Here is a 16,949-nt window from a genome sequence, read left to right on the forward strand (position 1 = left end):
ATGAAATTGCAGCACTTAATAAGATTTTAAGATTCATAGTAAAAACAGTAATTAAGGGAGTATGGTATTGGTGCAAGGCTAGACAAGTAAATTGAACAGTATAGAGAGTCCAGAAAAAGGCCCACACACATATAGTCAGTTGGTTTTCAGCGACACTGGTACCGCAATTCAGTGGAGAAAGTGGCCTTTTCAATCAAAGAGATGCTAGTGACACCTGTCTCACATCATACACAAAAATTAATGTGCAATGGCTTGTAAATCTAAATATAAAAAATTTTTTAAAATAAAGGTTTTAGATGAAAATATAAAAGAATATCTTCATGAATTTGGGGGTTAGAAAATATTTCTTAAATAGGCACTAATCATAAATGAAAAGATTGGGAACACGGAGATATTTATTTGTTTGTTTATTTATTTATTTTAGATGGACTCTTGCTCTGTCACCTAGGCTGGAGTGCAATGGCGTGATCTTGGTTCACTGAAACCTCTGCCTCCTGGGTTCAAGTGATTTTCCTGCCTCAGCATCCTGAGTAGCTGGGACTTCAGGCATGCCTACCACCATGCCTGGCTAATTTTTGTATTTTTAGTAGAGACAGGGTTTCACCATGTTGGCCAGGCTGGTGTCGAATTCCTGACCTCAGGAGACCCACCCACCTCTGCCTCCCAAAGTGCTGGGATAACAGGTGTGAGCCCCCATACCTGACTTCTTTATATTTAAACAATTCTATTAATGTAAAAACACCATTAAGAAAAAAGGCAAGCCACAGCATGCAAGAAGACAGTTATAATGCATACATCTAAAAACTACTTCTGTCCAGAATATATAGAACCTTCTACAAATCAATGGGAAAATGCATATAACTTAATTTTAAAATGCATTAAAAAACACCTGAGCAAAAATTTCATAAAAGAGGATATCCAAAGGGTCATACACACAGAAAAAATGTTCAACATCATTACTCATTAGAAAAATACAAAGCAAATCTATAATGAAATACCATTTACACCCACTGGAATGGCTAAAATTAAAAAGATTGAAAGACTGACAGTAACTCATATTGGTAAGGTGGTTGAACAACTGGAATTCTCATACAGTATCATAGCAGGAGTGTACACGGGTACAGTTTGGAAAAACGTTTGACAGTTTCTTATAAAGTTAAACATAGAGCCCCAATAATTCCATTTTTAGATAGACCTAAAAGAAATAAGTAAATATATTCCTCAAAACTCATATGTAAGAATGATGACATTTGCATTTTTCATAATAACTCCAAACTGGAAACATGTCCACCAACAGGAGGTCTAATAATTGTGGAAGATGGAAAATTATGCTGCAATTAAAAAAAAAACAACTACTGATATTTTAAATCATATAGATGAATCTCACAGACATTATGTTAAGTGAAAGAAGCCAGACAAATAGGAGTGTATACTGTATAATTATAAGAAGTTCAAGAATAGACAAAACCAATTGACGATACCTCGAAATAGGACGTTATTGACTTCTGAGATGCTGGAAGCATTCCCTATCTTTATCTGGAGAGTGGTTATGTGAATGTCTAAATGTATATACACTTTAGCACATTTCATTGCATGTATGGTTAAATAAAATTTAGACAAAACGAGAGACCAATTCAGGTGGTCCTGTCTTAGTCTGCTTTCTGCTGCTATAACAGATGACTACAGACTGGGTAATTTATAAAGAAAATAAATTTATTTTGCTTATGGTTCTGGAGACTGGGATGTCCAAGGGCATGGCACTGGCATCTGCTCAGTCATCTGGTGAGGGCCTTATTACTGTGTCATCCCATGAAGGAAAGTGCAAAGACAAGGGAGCATGGGAGACAGAGAGAAAAAAAGGATGAACTCCTTAGATAACTAACCTACTACTGCAATAACAGCTTTAATCCACTCTTGTCCTATGACTTAATCACCTCTTAGAGGTCTCATCTATTAATGTCACCACACTGGCAATCAAATTTCAATATAAATTTTGGAGGGGACATTTTAAACCAAAGCAAGTTCCAAACTCACCTACATATGACACCTAAAACATGAATGGTGAAAATAGGGGAAGGGGATTGGTTTTTAATGTCACAGGAGACTTCCCAGAATATTCAGATTGAAGGGGTTCACTGACCGTTAAGCAAGATGAATTTAAAATCAGAAATATAAAATATTCTCATTAAATTATAATGCATCTAGGATCAAGGCATGTTCATAAAATCTTCTGGACAGGAAAAAGAAGCCATATGTAAAGGAATAAGGATCAGATTAATGTCAGATTTCTTATAAACAATTGGATATTACAGGAAAATGAAGCAATGTTCTCTCAAAGTTCTGAGCCAACATATCAATCAGGTGTGAGAACAAAATAAATTTTTTTTTTCTGACAGTCAAGGGAGGGTAATGTTTACCTTTTAATCATGACTTTTAAGGAAGTTAATTGAAGATATAGTGAAGCAACAGGAGGAAAGAAAAAAAAATGGGAGACATGAGGTTCCGAGGATCATGGCTCCAACACAGGACAGCAGAAAAGGGGAACTGCAAAATGACTGCTACAAAACAGACTCAAAGAGAAAACATGTAGGAGGACAAAAGACAAAAAAAACATGAAAGAGATGTCCAAAAAATGAAATGTGTTGGAGAAAGTTGTTATGCAAATAACACACAAATTAAAAGCATAATTGGAAAAATACAATCGAACCCATTCTATTTAACCTCGCTGGAAAAGGACATTTTACTTGGAGTAGTGTAGGGGTCTGCTTTAAGTAATGCTGGACCCACAGGAAAGGAAATATTATGTTAGCACAAAACTTGAGCCGATGGTGAACAATTTTTGCAAATTCAACTTGTAATATGTACAGAGCAGGAAAGTATTATTTATTGTTGAGGGACACAATATGAATGTTCACAATCTTGATAATGCAAAAGACAAAATGCACGTGACAGAAAGAGGAAGTGAACGAAGACTGGGTAGAGGAGATGGAAAAGCTAGCTAAAATTCCTCGGAGAAGAAAGTTGAGATACTAATTAAAATAGATGGGAAAAGAAATACAAGTATATTATTTAAAGTCACAAAGGTAAACAATAAAATATTTTAAAATAACAGCATTACCATCAAACTTTGGAATGAGTTAGTGGTAAGGATGGAGAAGTAGAAGTGCACTGGCATGTATAAAGCTGAATTCAAAAAGAAATTAAGTCTAAATTGTTAAAGAGTTAGGATAGCAGTCCAGTGGGAGAGTCCAGTGCAGACTGGGTTAAAAATATTTTCCCCCTGGAGTAAGACCAGTGTTGGTGAGAGTGGCTGTTGCTTTTCTCCCTGTAAACTCTTCAGCACTACTTGATTTGACACCATATCTGTGTGTTCTTTTGTTCAAAATTAAAATTAAAATGTAATGTCCATTTGCTATGGGTGCTGTCTCCCTATCCCCCAGCATTCATTCTCTGCTTCTTTTCAGTAATAATAACCAATTTTCAACCCTCTGCACACAGTTCCTAAGCTTTGGAAGAAGGAAGTTCAGCCGCAGATCCCAAACTGTCTGCTTAATGCTTAGAGAAGGATGGAGCACATGCCCCAGGTGAAACCTATACAACACGTGTCAGAGAACTTTGGCCAGGATGTCTGGGGAAAAAGTTTCCTCTTTCTTCTCTGGGAGCTCTCTGGAGAGGGTTGTTTTAAAGCTGGATGTGAACAGCGACTCGTGCAGCCCCAGAAGCCCCTGACAGCTGCGTTGGAATCATAAGGTCTCAAAATGAAGGTGACATTGCAGGAATCAGGGAAGAGAGAAGGAAAAAAGATTTAAAGCCTCTCCTAAGGTAGGCCCTACCACCTGAATATTTAAGTTACTTGGGCCATGAAATTGTATTTTTAAAGTGCACGTCAGGTTTTTTGTTACTAATAACCAAAAGATTTCTGAAAGATGGAAAAAAAAAAAGAAGAAGAAAAAAGAAACAGAGAAGGGTTATGAAACAAACAAGCTAAAATATTTCAAAGAATTTTATAGGTTAGAAAACAGTATCACAGATTTCCCTTTAGTCTTCACAGCATTCTCATGAGAAAGGAAATTGTTATCCAAGTGTTATGAAAGAGAAAACTGAACAGAATGGTCAGGTGACATACTGAAGTCCCTTTGGTTATAAATGACCAGTACTTTTGACTGAGAACCACGCTCTTACCAGAAGACCACACTGCAGGTATAGACAAATGGACAGTGGAATAGAATAGAGAGCCCAGAAATAAATCCATGCATATGTGGAACTTTAACGAGGGCAGAGATGGTCTGGCATTTCAGTGGAGAAAAGAGGGATTATTCAATAAAAGGAGCTGGAAAAACTGGTTGTCCACTTGGAAAAAAAATGAATTTGGATCCCACCCTTACACCATACCCATAAATCAACTCCAGATGGATTAGGGACTTAAATGTCAAAAGCAAATTTTAAACACTTAGTAGAAAAATATAGGTGGATATCTTTCCAATCTTGGGGTAGGGAAGGATTTCTTAAACAGGAGCAAAAAGTAAAAACCATAAAAGAAAAAGATTTATGATTTTTGACTATTAAAATTAAGAAATTCTGTTCATCAGAAGAATTCTTAAAGAAGATGAAAAAGCAAGCTACAATCTGAGAAAAATTCATTTGGAACATATAATTGAGAAAGGTTTAGTATCAAGCATATGTAAAGACTCATAAAATAATAAGGAAAGGCCAAACCACTCGAATGACCAAAAAAAAAAAAAAAAAAAAAAAAAAAAAAAAAAAAAAAAAAAAAAACAAAAACAAAAACAATTAACAATAAACACTTTACAGAGGAGAAACAGAAGGAGAAACATATACAGCTAAAAACATATGGAAGGATCTTGAGTCTTATAGCAACATTGAGCAAATCAATATACAGAATAACAAATCAGTATCATTATCAAAGAGATAATGGATATCTCTTTACACTCTATTTATTGGCAATAATTAAGAATTTAAACTACAGCAAAATTGAAAAGTATATGGATCAACCAGATTCCTTATATAGTGCTGGTATAAATTGGTTAACCACTTGACATTATCTTTTAAAGTTTAATATTCACACACCCTATGACCCAACAATTTTCTACATGTATATACTAAAGGAAATTATTACTTTGTGCACCCAGATAAACACATAAAAGTGTTCATAAAAGTAGTGTTTACAATAACAAGAGCAGATAGCAAATGACTATCCAGAGGGAAACAAATTGTAGTATATCTGGAATAACTTATTGCAATGAAAATAAATGAACTACAGGTATATGTGATAATATGATGCTTAGTGATAGCAGGTTCTCAGATGATCACAGCATGATAGTCTTTATAAGCAATAACAGTTTTGAGCAAACATATATTTGCTAAAATTATCATTTTAAAAATGCAAGAAAATAATATAAACACAAAATTCCGCATGTCAGGGTTATGCAGAGGGGTAATGGGATGGGGAGGATTGTATAGATAGGTGCAAACATTGCTCATGTTCAAATTCTTGGGTTGGGTAGTTGACTTTTATCACTAACAAAATAATAAGCCAGGGAATACAATGGGTAAATGAAAAAATAAAATAGAGTCATGATTAGACTAGTGATGATAGTATATCATAAATCAAGTCTTCTCATCTTTAAGACGGAATTAGCAAGAGTACTTAGCCCCCTAGCGTTGTTATGAAGGTTGAAAATCTTGGAATAATGCCTGGTACGTAGTCAGTTTTTTATTAGTATTTGTGAAAGATGAAAGAGAGAGAGAGAGAGAGAGAGAGACGGGGGCGGGGGGAAGAAGTAAAAGAAGGAAGAAATCAAGGAAGGAAATAAATAAATAATTATGAATAATCAAATTCTGTGCACTTGAAGTCCATTATTAAAGCATTAGCCCAATGCAAATAGGTGTCAAAGAGTGCATATTGGAGTGGGCTTAATCAAGGAAAATTCCTGAGAGTGGTAAAGGTTTGAAATAATTGTTTTTAAATGTAAAAAGTATTGCTAAAACGTAAACACACCACTGGATTGGTTTACTAGTTAACAGGTTAACGTTCCAGCTTCTATTTTCAGAGTGGAACTTAGTTGCCACGATAATAGGAGGTGACATTTGTTTGATTTTCCTCCCTCGAGTTGTGGAAGAATCCTATAAACTCCTCTATAAATAACCAAGTAGAGGCCGAAAGGTTTCCTGTAACTTACAGTCTAGAGCCAGTAACCTCTGATGGCAGTCTGAGTGGCGGTTGAATCAGCAGGGTGGCAGCAATCACGGGGGAATTCCGCCTCCTCCAAGGAGGCTTGACTGAGCATGAATGGCTTATAGTTTGTTTCCCTCAGTCCTCAGTAGTAGTCCATTAGCCAATAAACATGAAACATTCCACTGGGTACCTTATAGTCCTTGAGCCAGTGAATACAGCTCAGCCCCTCTGGCCAAGGAAAACACTGTCCAGTTGTTACAGGAGAACATACAGAGGACATATTATTTTAACTGAGCAACACATTCCAACTCCCAGCTAGGACCAGTGGACAAGACCACAAACCCTTCGTCTGAGCAAAGTGCAGACTTTAATAAATTCGAATGCTTAGCGAAATACATAGTAACTTGTCTGTCTTATTCTGTTTAAGGTAGAATGGTCAGGCAAATATGTGTGTTGGGGGCATGAATTAAATTGGTAATAGGGTTTAGGCCACTTACAGAAATGAGTCATTTCTGTAAATAGGTAGGCACTTTGAACTTCTTTGCTGTATCGGCCCCAAAGCTACCAATTACCTTTCATTTATCTTCCAGCTTCAGTTCCTTTCTCCCCATTGTCAAAGTGCTTCTTGGCTGCCTGTGGGGTTGGCACAAAAGGATTGAGCGTCAGAGTGGATGTTTCTTTGGGTATGTTATTATTTATATTATACCCCAGTTCCACAGATTATAAAGACTGTCCGTTGCTTATAAAAACAAAACAAGGCTGGGCATGGTGGCTCGCGCCTGTAATCACAACACTTTGGGAGGCCTAGGCAGGCAGATCACCTGAGGTCGGGAGTTTGAGACCAGCCTGACCAACATGGAGAAACCCCGTCTCTACTAAAAATACAAAATTAGCTGGGCGTGGTGGCACATGCCTGTAATCCCAGCTACTCGGGAGGCTGAGGCAGGAGAATTGCTTGAACCAGGGAGGCAGAGGTTGTGGTGAGCCGAGATCGTGTCATTGCACTCCAGCCTGGGCAACAAGAGCGAAACTCCGTCTCAACAAATAATTAAAAATAAAATAAAACAAATAAACAAAAAACAAAACAAAAAACTATCTTAAATCTATATCCTACCATAAATAAAGTTCCAAGTAATAAAAAACACCAAAATAATTTATTTTCACCTTTTTTCTCTTATAACTACAGTCTACTTGTTTATTTTTTCCCCCCATTTGAATAAACTTACATTAGGAGTACCAAGAAAAACATAAAGAATAATCTAGTTTCTTTTTGGTCATACTATGAGAACTGACAATGCTTGGTCAAGTTCAAGGACTTTCACACTCACCAGTTCCATTTGATCCAGGAATGCGCTTTCTTTTCTCTGTCCTTTCCAGCAAACCAATTTTGTGGAAAGATCAACTAATAGTTACAAATGGAAACTTGTTATTGAAAAAAAAATTACAGTATAGGAACAGGTCTTCCCAAGAATCAAAAATAAAGTAGAACATGAGTCAGAGATAAAGTCATTTTAAATGTATGTACAAAACTGAAAATCCTTGCTTTATTTTTTATTCACAGGATTTTTTCCTTCCTTTTTAGGTTGTGGTCTAGAAAGCATATTGTGATTTGTACAAGAAACACATTCTCATTTGGACCTTTAACAAATTCAACTGTCTTGTGTTCCGTATGAGTAAATTTTAGGTTGTCCGTCATTGAAATCCAGTTTAAAAAAAAATAATGGGAGTCGATAATCCAGACAACATTTTCTGCCGTATTTGTTGACTCCAGTTGTTGGAAAGTAAAATTCTGGAGGGAGGGCTGGGATATCTCCAGGGGCTTAGTTTAGCATCATCAAAGCCTCTCCCGCTCCCTTTTGCATGTTACAGTATCTGCTTTACCAATCAGTGGGAAATTTATCATGTAGGATTTAAAGGAGATATTTATGGCGTCCGTAAGCACAATGACTCTGACTGGTAAGACGTCAGCTATTCCCTTTAGGAGATAAAAGGCCACAGCTGGTGAGATAATAGAACAGGAACTGTTTCAGTATTTCAAAACAGAAGACCTTGTTGAAGAAGAGAGATTTTATATGGTATTTGCTTTAATTTTTTTCGTTCTATGATGAACAGGTGTGGGAATCAATTCAAGAAAGCGGCTTAGTTGCTTGTGGGACAAGGGAGGGAGGTAAATACTTTTGATGGTTGGGGAAAAACTGAGATTTTCAAACTTCAAACCAAACATATAGTCTAAGCCTTTTCTACCTGTGTACACAAAGGAAAGAGGAAACTAAGTCAAGGTAAACCAGGCAGTTGTTGTTTGGATTATTCATTAAGTTATGAAATCCTCCTGGCTACACAAAATAGAAAGCCACAGCTATGTGACAAGTGTTTGGTGTGAACATGCAAATGTAGTTTTAAATTCATTATACCTAAGGGAACAAGGTATGTGGGTAAGGGGTTTCTACTATTTCTAGAGCTTACACAGCAGGTCCTTGAATAATGCCATTTAAGTTCAATGTCATTTCCTTAAAGTGTCGATGAGAAAAAAAAAAAAAAGAGGATTCCTAGCTGAAGTCATTGTGTGTGTGGACTTTGCATGTCCTCCCCATGTCTGGTTGCCTCCCAAAACCCACAGCTGTGTCTGTCAGATGAATCAGTGTGTCTCACTGGTCCCAGTGTGAGTGAGTGTTGCTGTGTATGAGTGTGCCCTGCAATGAGAATGGTGGCCTGTCTGGGGCTGGTTCCAGCATGGTACCCCTGAGCTACCAGAATTGGCTCTGGCCGCTTGAGCTCCTGAACTTGAATAAGTGGGTAAATTATTATCTTACTTGTTTTTGTCAACCTTTCTTAAATGTATGTGTAGCCCACATTCCTTTCAAAGTTATTTTGATGTTTATTTCAGTATTAGAAGTGTTTGGGTCTTTCTTTAGAAGTTTGGTTATTTTGTGTGTGTGTGTGTGACCAGAAATATGCCGTAGCAATTTAACTCTTGTTTAGATCGGTTAGCCTATGGTAAAGCTATTTTTGTTATGTGTGCTTTCACTTAAAGTCCCAGTTTCCAAGAACCTATCGTCAAAGATAAGTAAGGACTTACTGTACTTCTGGGCACACAGTGGGCTAAGCATCTTATATTATCAACTAGAAGATGAGATGAAATACAATATATTGCTAAAATGATCTTGAAAAAGTTATCACATTATAATAAATTATAAGAATTATTAAAATGACTTAGGACATATTAAAACACTGTAAAAAGTAAAGCTTAGTAGATGCATTAGAAGTTATGATTGCCATTGCTAACATTATTATTATTAAAATCCTTCAGTGCTGGGCACCATTTATTTCTACCCTTATAACCCCATGGACCTGTACTGTATCTTATAAGAAAAGCCACAATAAATATTTGATAAATTGCTGAATAAAAGGTAGGTTGACTTCTTAAAGTACCTGCAAAATACCTCATCCACAAGAGAAAAAGGCAAGATAATAACCTTGCTTCATGAATGAAGTATCAATCATTTAGGTGTTAAATTTTCCATTTGTTCATTTTTTTTTTCCCCAGCAGAAACTCTTGGAGAAATTGCATAGCATTATTTTAAACAATTCCCCTCAGGGGCCTATTAAGTAGGCTTTTCTGCAGACTGGATAGATGTCTTTTACAGCTGGTCGGTGTTTAGTTCTCAATTCTTGACCAACGAAAGAAAATGACTGGGATGTAGGATATCTGACCTATAGATTGCTCATTCTCTGCATGAGTTAGTCTTTGAAGTCTGAAGATAAAAATCACCATTAATCACAAAACTTTCTTATAAGGTCAGATATCCCCGGGCCCTTCCAAAATTACCACGTGGACTGGCATAGGGAGAGATCGGCTCAGCTGTGGTCGCTTTTATGACACAGAGCTCCTTCTCTCTGGTTGATGATATTGAATGAGCAGGAAGGAAGAAAAGAAATAAAAGTCAGCTAACCATGGTTGAGTCAATCCAGCCCACAGCATTCAAAGGCTGGAGGGCCACCTGATGCTCCAGAGGCTGCTGGAAATGCAGGGCTGTTTCATCCTGGGGTGTGTTTCCGTTAGAAGAAATACTGACTTGAATGAAACAAAGAGTCCGTCCCTTGCTTTATTGGACAATGAAAGTTCCCATCATACTGATCAAAGATTGAGGATTTGGGACATGTGGGAATGCATTAATATCTCACCTGTGACTGAGGCAGATGTGTGTTTCCAAATGCTAATTTCTTTTCCTGCAAAGCCAGGTGTGTAAGAAGAACTAAGGGAAAAGGAAACTTTTTTTTTTTCCTGTGAAAATCTGGATCCAATTCGATCTAATTCAGTTTCAAAAACATTTATTTACTTTGTATCCCTTAAGTAAATAGAATATTATCCTGAAAACACAAAGGACATAGAAACTGAAGCGAGATAGGAAGTTAAACGGAAAGGAAGGAAGGGAAGAGGGAGAAAAACAGAGAGACAGGGAGGAAGGAAAGATTGCTGAGTGACCTTTTGTGTTGTGCTGTTTAATAGACACATTATTGCTTTCAGTCCTCAAAGCAGTCTTGGGAGAATGGTGTTGTTTAATCATTTGCCAGATGAGGAAACTTAAACTCAGGGAGGTTGCTACTTGCCCAAGGAGGTAAATATTGTTCATTCAATTCTGTGTTTTGATGTCTGAATTATTTTCTGTATTTTTGGAATTGCTCTCATTTTGATTCTTCGCAGTGGGGATGGGACAGCAAACCTCTTGTAATTGGAACAGAAAATACTAGATGATCATTTTCCCCCTCTTTCCAGACTCCCTTGAAGCTATGGAAAGGCTCTGATAACTATAGGCATCTTCCCCAGACTTTTCCTCAAAAGTTCCTGAGACGGAATGAGTGGAGAGTATGCTTGTGCTCTCTGGCAGTCTCTCTCTCTCTCTCTCTCTCTCTCTCTCTCTCTCTCTCTCTCTCGCTCTCCTGTAAGAACAGATGACTCCAATGATACTTAGTGGTGGCTGCAGGGTTTTCCTTACGAAAGTGTTTCTGAGTCTTAATTTTGCATTATTTCTAGAAGCTGGGTCTTATGCTTTTGTTTTCTCACCCTTCTAATTAGCTATTCAAAATCTTTTTCAAAAACACTTCGTTGTAGACTATTTAGCACATGCAAAAATATAGAAAATAGCATAATAAGCCTCCATATACCAATTTCCTTCTTAAACAATTATCAACGCACGGACAACCCTTACCTGGATTATTTCAAACAAATCTCAGGCCTCATACTATTTCATCTGTAAAATGTTAATTCTTTATCTCTAAAATGGAAATATTCTTTTACAAATGAGCACAGTATCATTATCCTACCTATAGTTTCTTAATGTTAAATCTCTGTTCAGATGTCTCTGATTATCTTATAATTTTGATACATTTATATATCTTCAATCAGCATCAAAATAAGTTCCATACACTAAAATTGGTTGATATGTCATTTAAATTTCTTTTAATGTATAGATTCAATTTTCCTCCTACTCTTTTGTTTTTTAACCACATTGTTTTCCTGTAGAATTTCCCACTGTCAGGATTTGCTAATTGGATCCTTGTGGTTTCACGTATCATGCTTTTCTATCCCATGTGTTTTCTGCAAATTATTAGTTGGATTTAGAGGCTCCATCACGTTCACCTTGGATTCATTTGGCAAGCCAGCTTCATAAATGGTGCTGTGAGCCTCTATTAGGGCATATAAAATGTCTAATTGTCTCCCTTTTTGTGAAGCCAGCAGTGATTGATGATCATTATTTAGATACACTATATAATTAGGAGTAGCAAAAAGGTGATATTGTATTCTATCATACTCTTTAAATTTGTTACCTGGAATCCTTCCATAAAGAGAAAATTCTCATACATTACTTGGTTGACTTGAAGTACTGGTCATATAGAAAAGTCAGAATAAATGCTTAATCTTTTTTCTTTATTTACCAGTTTTCAAAATAGTTAAATAACTCGCTGGTCAAAAGTAGCCACTTGTTTTTATTTCTATAGCCATTATTAACTAAGAAATTTAAATATATTTGATGTCTTTCAATCTATTGCCATTATCTTTACTGATATTTAAATTGACCCATCTCTGGCCAGTAAGAGGCTCCTCAGGATGGCTCCTGAGCCCTTTCTACACACTTTCAACGGTCTTTGATGTTATCTTTTCTCTGTGGTACATGAAGATCCAGGCTCATTTTGTACATTTCCTTCCCAGACCTGAGGCCAGTCATTTCTTCGTGGTATTTAGGGAATACACATTGATCCTGGGTTGACCTTTGCTTTTAGACATTTTTCAGTGGGCAGAGGTAGTAAATATGTTTTTCTTAAAAAGATGAAATTATGAGGTCATACTAATATTTCAAAATCAAATTTAAGACTATAGAATTTTTGCTTAATCTAATCTATGTTACAATGTTTTTTTCTTTTTGTAGGCTGAAAATAAGGAATTCCCAATGGATGAATCTTAGAATAACACTTCCAATAGCACTCCCAATAATATGATTACTGAAAGGAGAGAGAGAGTGCGTGTGTGTGTATTTGAATTTCTTAGTATCATTAGGGAAAAACCCACTGAGTATATATATATGTGTATATATGTGTGTTTGTATGTATGTGTGTGTATGTGTGTGTATGTGTGTGTGTATGTGTATGTGTGTGTATGTATGTGTGTGTGTATGTGTGTGTATGTGTGTCTGTGTGTGTGTGTCTGTGTGTGTGTATGTGTGTGTATGTGTGTGTATGTGTGTATGTGTGTGTGTATGTATGCGTGTGTGTGTGTGTATGTGTGTGTATGTGTGTGTCTGTGTGTGTGTGTGTTTGTGTATATATATAGAGAGGGAGAGACAGTTTTGTCTTCTTAAGACAATTAAAATAGTTTCTCTGTATATGGTTATGCCATAAAGCAATGTCTAGTTGGGTTTACTTCTTTTAGTTTGCTTTTGTCCTTTAGGGATTCCTTTTCTCAAACTTAATTTTGTTATATAATCATGAAAAATATTTGATGATTCCACAAAAGCCACAAGGCCGTAAGTTATAATATATATGCTTTTGCAACAGCAAGGTTGCTGTGCCAACAGTATATATCCACAATGCCAGACCCTGCTATTTCTTCTTTCACACTAATTCCATTAGGCTGAACAAGCACTTATGAAATAGCCACTGTTTAGTGTGGCCCAATCCTAGGAGTGTCCATAGTATTCTAACTATTTTGATATATCTAATATTGTGGTTAAAAGATAAGGACTGTGTGTTGCACATTTCCTTGAAAAGAACTGTTCACAAAGCAAAATATAAACAAGTGCTATGGAAGTTTCATTTGTTTTGGAGAGTAGGAATGTAAGGGAGTATTCTAGGCTGCTGAGGTTGGATAACATATGGAAGAGGCAGGATTTGAACTGCAGTGATTCATGAGGAGGTGTTGAACACGGACACACTGGTTATGAAAAGAGGAGGGCAACTCTGGTCCTCAAAAAACTTGTAATCTATTGGGGAGGTTACCAAGAGTTCCATGTTATCTGTGCTCTAATAGAGGTATATGGAAGGGATAAAGGAGGACTTCAGTAAACCCAACAGAAGTCAGAAAAGTACCTATGGAGCAGCGAGGCCCAATCTGAGTCTTGCAGGAGTATGAGTTTGTTGGGTGGGTGTGCCGGATGGACTGGGGATAGGTGGAATGGAGTGTAGAGCAAGGCAAGCACAGGAAATAGTTCAGAAATGAGTTTGAAGGTAAAATAGAGTTTGAGTGAGTCTGAGAGCAAAGGGAAATAAAGTTGAAGGAACATGCAGGATGAAAGGTCTTATATATCGGGTAGGCAAGAAAGAGCATGAAAAAGATTTAATAGGGTTATCAAGTGCTTAGCTTTCTGTCTAAAGAAATAAAAATTGTAAAATATAAACAAACCATTGACATACTAATGTCCTTTGTCATTATAATTTCATTTTTGATGGATGGATATGTTATCAACAGTGGCCTAGAACACTCCCCAGTTTAGTTTTTTCTCCGCTGAACTATTTAGTGATCTGGAAACAAAACTTGAGCAAATGCCATAGAAAGTATCCTTGTGATCGTTTGCTGTTGTGAAGCATCTTTCTGTAATATGAATAATTTCACCCTCTATCTGTTTGAAGAGAAAACATTTAAATGCAAAGTCAGAAATGTGTTTATAATTGTTGTGTGGGAATCCCCAAGAAACTTCCCAAATAGGTGCTGATGATAACCTGGCAACACTATGTGGCTAGTTTTCCTGTTTACTACAGAACAATGGAGAGTCATAGGCTTCTCTTAGTCCTTCTTGTTATTTGCATGTTCAATAAGAGGAATAAAACATGTGCAGGTACTTTGCACGAGGAACTAAATGCAAAATATTTTATCAACCTTTTAAATGGACAAAGGTCGTGGATTCCATCCCTTCCCCAAAACCCTACCTTAAGAAATACAATGAAAAGAGTTCCCTCTGTTAGCTTGAATGACAGCCTGGGAATTCCCAATAGATACCTAACCCTAGGCATGGGCTCCCTCTGGGTGTCTACTATAGACGTATTACCACCAAAGTCTCAAATCTCCAGATGAGGACTGAACATAGTGCTAATGATATCTAAATAGTTTTCGTCATTGTATTTGATAGGAAGTAAAGGGTAATTAAATTCTTTGATGGGTCTGTGCCTCTTGCTATAAGAGGAGTCTTTTTTTCCTCACTAAAATTAAAAGAGACAGAGAGGGCCAGGCATGGTGGCTCACACCTGTAATCCCAGCACTTTGGGAGGCCAAGGCGGTTGGATCACTTGAGGTCAGGAGTTCGAGACCAGCGTGGCCAACATGGTGAAACTCCATCTCTACTAAAAATACAAAAATTAGCCAGGCGTGGTGGTGGGCACCTATAATCCCAGCTACTCGGGAGACTGAGGCAGCATAATCACTTGAACCCAGGAGGTGGAGGTTGCAGTGAGCTGAGATTGCACCACTGCACTCCAGCCTGGATGACAGACTGAGACTCCTTCTCAAAAAATAAAATAAAATAAGATAAGATAAAATAAAATAAAATAAAACAGAGTGTCTTTGGGACCAGGGAGAGAAGGGACTTAATTGTTGCATGGCCTAAAAATAATAGAATAAAAGATTGTTCCAATGAGGGCAAGATAAAATATATATTTAATATCTACTGAAACATTTCCCTGAACTCCAGTTTGGGAGAGGTACCTGGTGGCACAGATCTATGTAAGATCCCTTCTATTGCAATTTAATATGGAAATATAGGGAGGGAGAGGAAGGATCAGAGTCAGGAAAACCAGGAATGGGTCTATTGCAAGAGTTCAGGTGGTCCTTAGCTAGGATACTGGCTTTGAGATGAAGAAGACGTGGAAGATTTGAGAGCCATTTAGGAGGGATGGAGTGGGGTAGGAGCAGAGAAGGAAAACAAGATGTCCTAGTTATTAATGCTTTACAGGTGGGATGATGGGCAGAACATGGAAAGATGGTGTGAGAATGGGAGGGCCCCACAGGCTGATGGTGGCATTCCTGCTCCTGCTCTGAGCTCACCCAGCCCTGTGGCACTCCGACTTCTACTAACTGGTGGGGTCAGACTTCCAGTCTTTTCCAGAGAGAAGTACTGAGCAGCTTCAAGTATTTGAATGGGAGGAGGAGAAGCAAACTACGGCTACTTCAGAGGATGACACTAAACACCTAGTCCACTCTGTATACACTAGAGGTAAGAGAGGTGGTTCATAGAACTTCACATGTGCCCCAAGTTTTCTCCTGGCCTTCTTGGTTAATTCTGTGCTGTCTAATATATCAAGAAAAAAATAGTGTAACAGAGTTCCCAATCTCAGACTAAACCCTTGGATTTATTTTTTTGAAACACTGAAGCAAAGAACCTGGAAAAATTGTTATTTAGAAGTTGCGAGCTATTGTTTTGACTCCCTAGAAGTTCTTTCATTTTTCAGGGCCAACTGTTTTCTTATGGAGGAGAGCCACCAGAATGGGATCTTTAGTAACACAAATGCAGAACAAGCATTAATTCAGTGCTCTTCATAATAATAAAATTCACTGCCCACGTGAGTGCACATGTTTATTATGAAATGGTAACACGCTTAGCCTTGTGGTGGATGAGGAACCCCAAATCCGAGCCCTGTGACTGAAGGGTCCAGAATTCTAGCTCTGCTCTGGCTCTGCCTCTTCCCATGGGGCAATGACTCTCTAGGCCAAGTCAGAGCACACGCTCCTTCCCCCTTCAAGACTAAGCTCCAGGCAGGCAGATTTATCTTTTAGGTACAATAGGTGGAGTGCCAAGGGTCCTTATTACTATTAGGGGCCACAATAATGTTAAAATTTCTTCTAAAATCAGAAAAAAAAAATGAACTTTTAGGTTGAAAACATATCTGGCGTCATATTAATATATTTATTTCTATACCAGCACAGTTGTAAGACATAACTCGTGATTTATTTTATGGAAAAGGGGGCCCACAAATACAAAGGCACCTAGAGTTCATTAAAGACACAAAGTGGCTATCCCTCTAGGGAGCTAGAACCCAAGACTTTTATATCCAAGTGACCAAAGCCTACTTCTGGGCCTGTGAGGGCCTTTTCCCCAGGTGTCTTCTTTTAAGAGCAGACAGCACACAGGTATGAGTACCCCAAAGCACACCAGTGACTATGGCTGATCTTGTACAGTCTGTGACTGGAGTGTGGGTGTATGGGCTAGTGTGTTCCTGTGTCTATGTGTGAGGCTTCTTGTAATAGGAGATGGCATTGGGGCAGAATGAA

The 16,949-nt window shown here is 37.5% G+C and overlaps 1 long non-coding RNA gene across 1 annotated transcript in view; it reads left to right on the forward strand.

Annotated features, from left to right (window-relative positions):
* LOC112609968 overlaps positions 1-16,949 on the forward strand; it is a 32,348-nt gene that overhangs the window by 14,539 nt on the left and 860 nt on the right. Inside the window, exons 2-3 of the long non-coding RNA XR_003116259.1 lie at positions 15,499-15,503; positions 15,777-15,894. This is a non-coding gene — a long non-coding RNA (uncharacterized LOC112609968). The remainder of the gene's footprint in view (positions 1-15,498; positions 15,504-15,776; positions 15,895-16,949) is intronic.

This window comes from Theropithecus gelada, chromosome 1, assembly GCF_003255815.1.
Source record: "Theropithecus gelada isolate Dixy chromosome 1, Tgel_1.0, whole genome shotgun sequence".
In the NCBI taxonomy this organism is placed as follows: domain Eukaryota; kingdom Metazoa; phylum Chordata; class Mammalia; order Primates; family Cercopithecidae; genus Theropithecus; species Theropithecus gelada.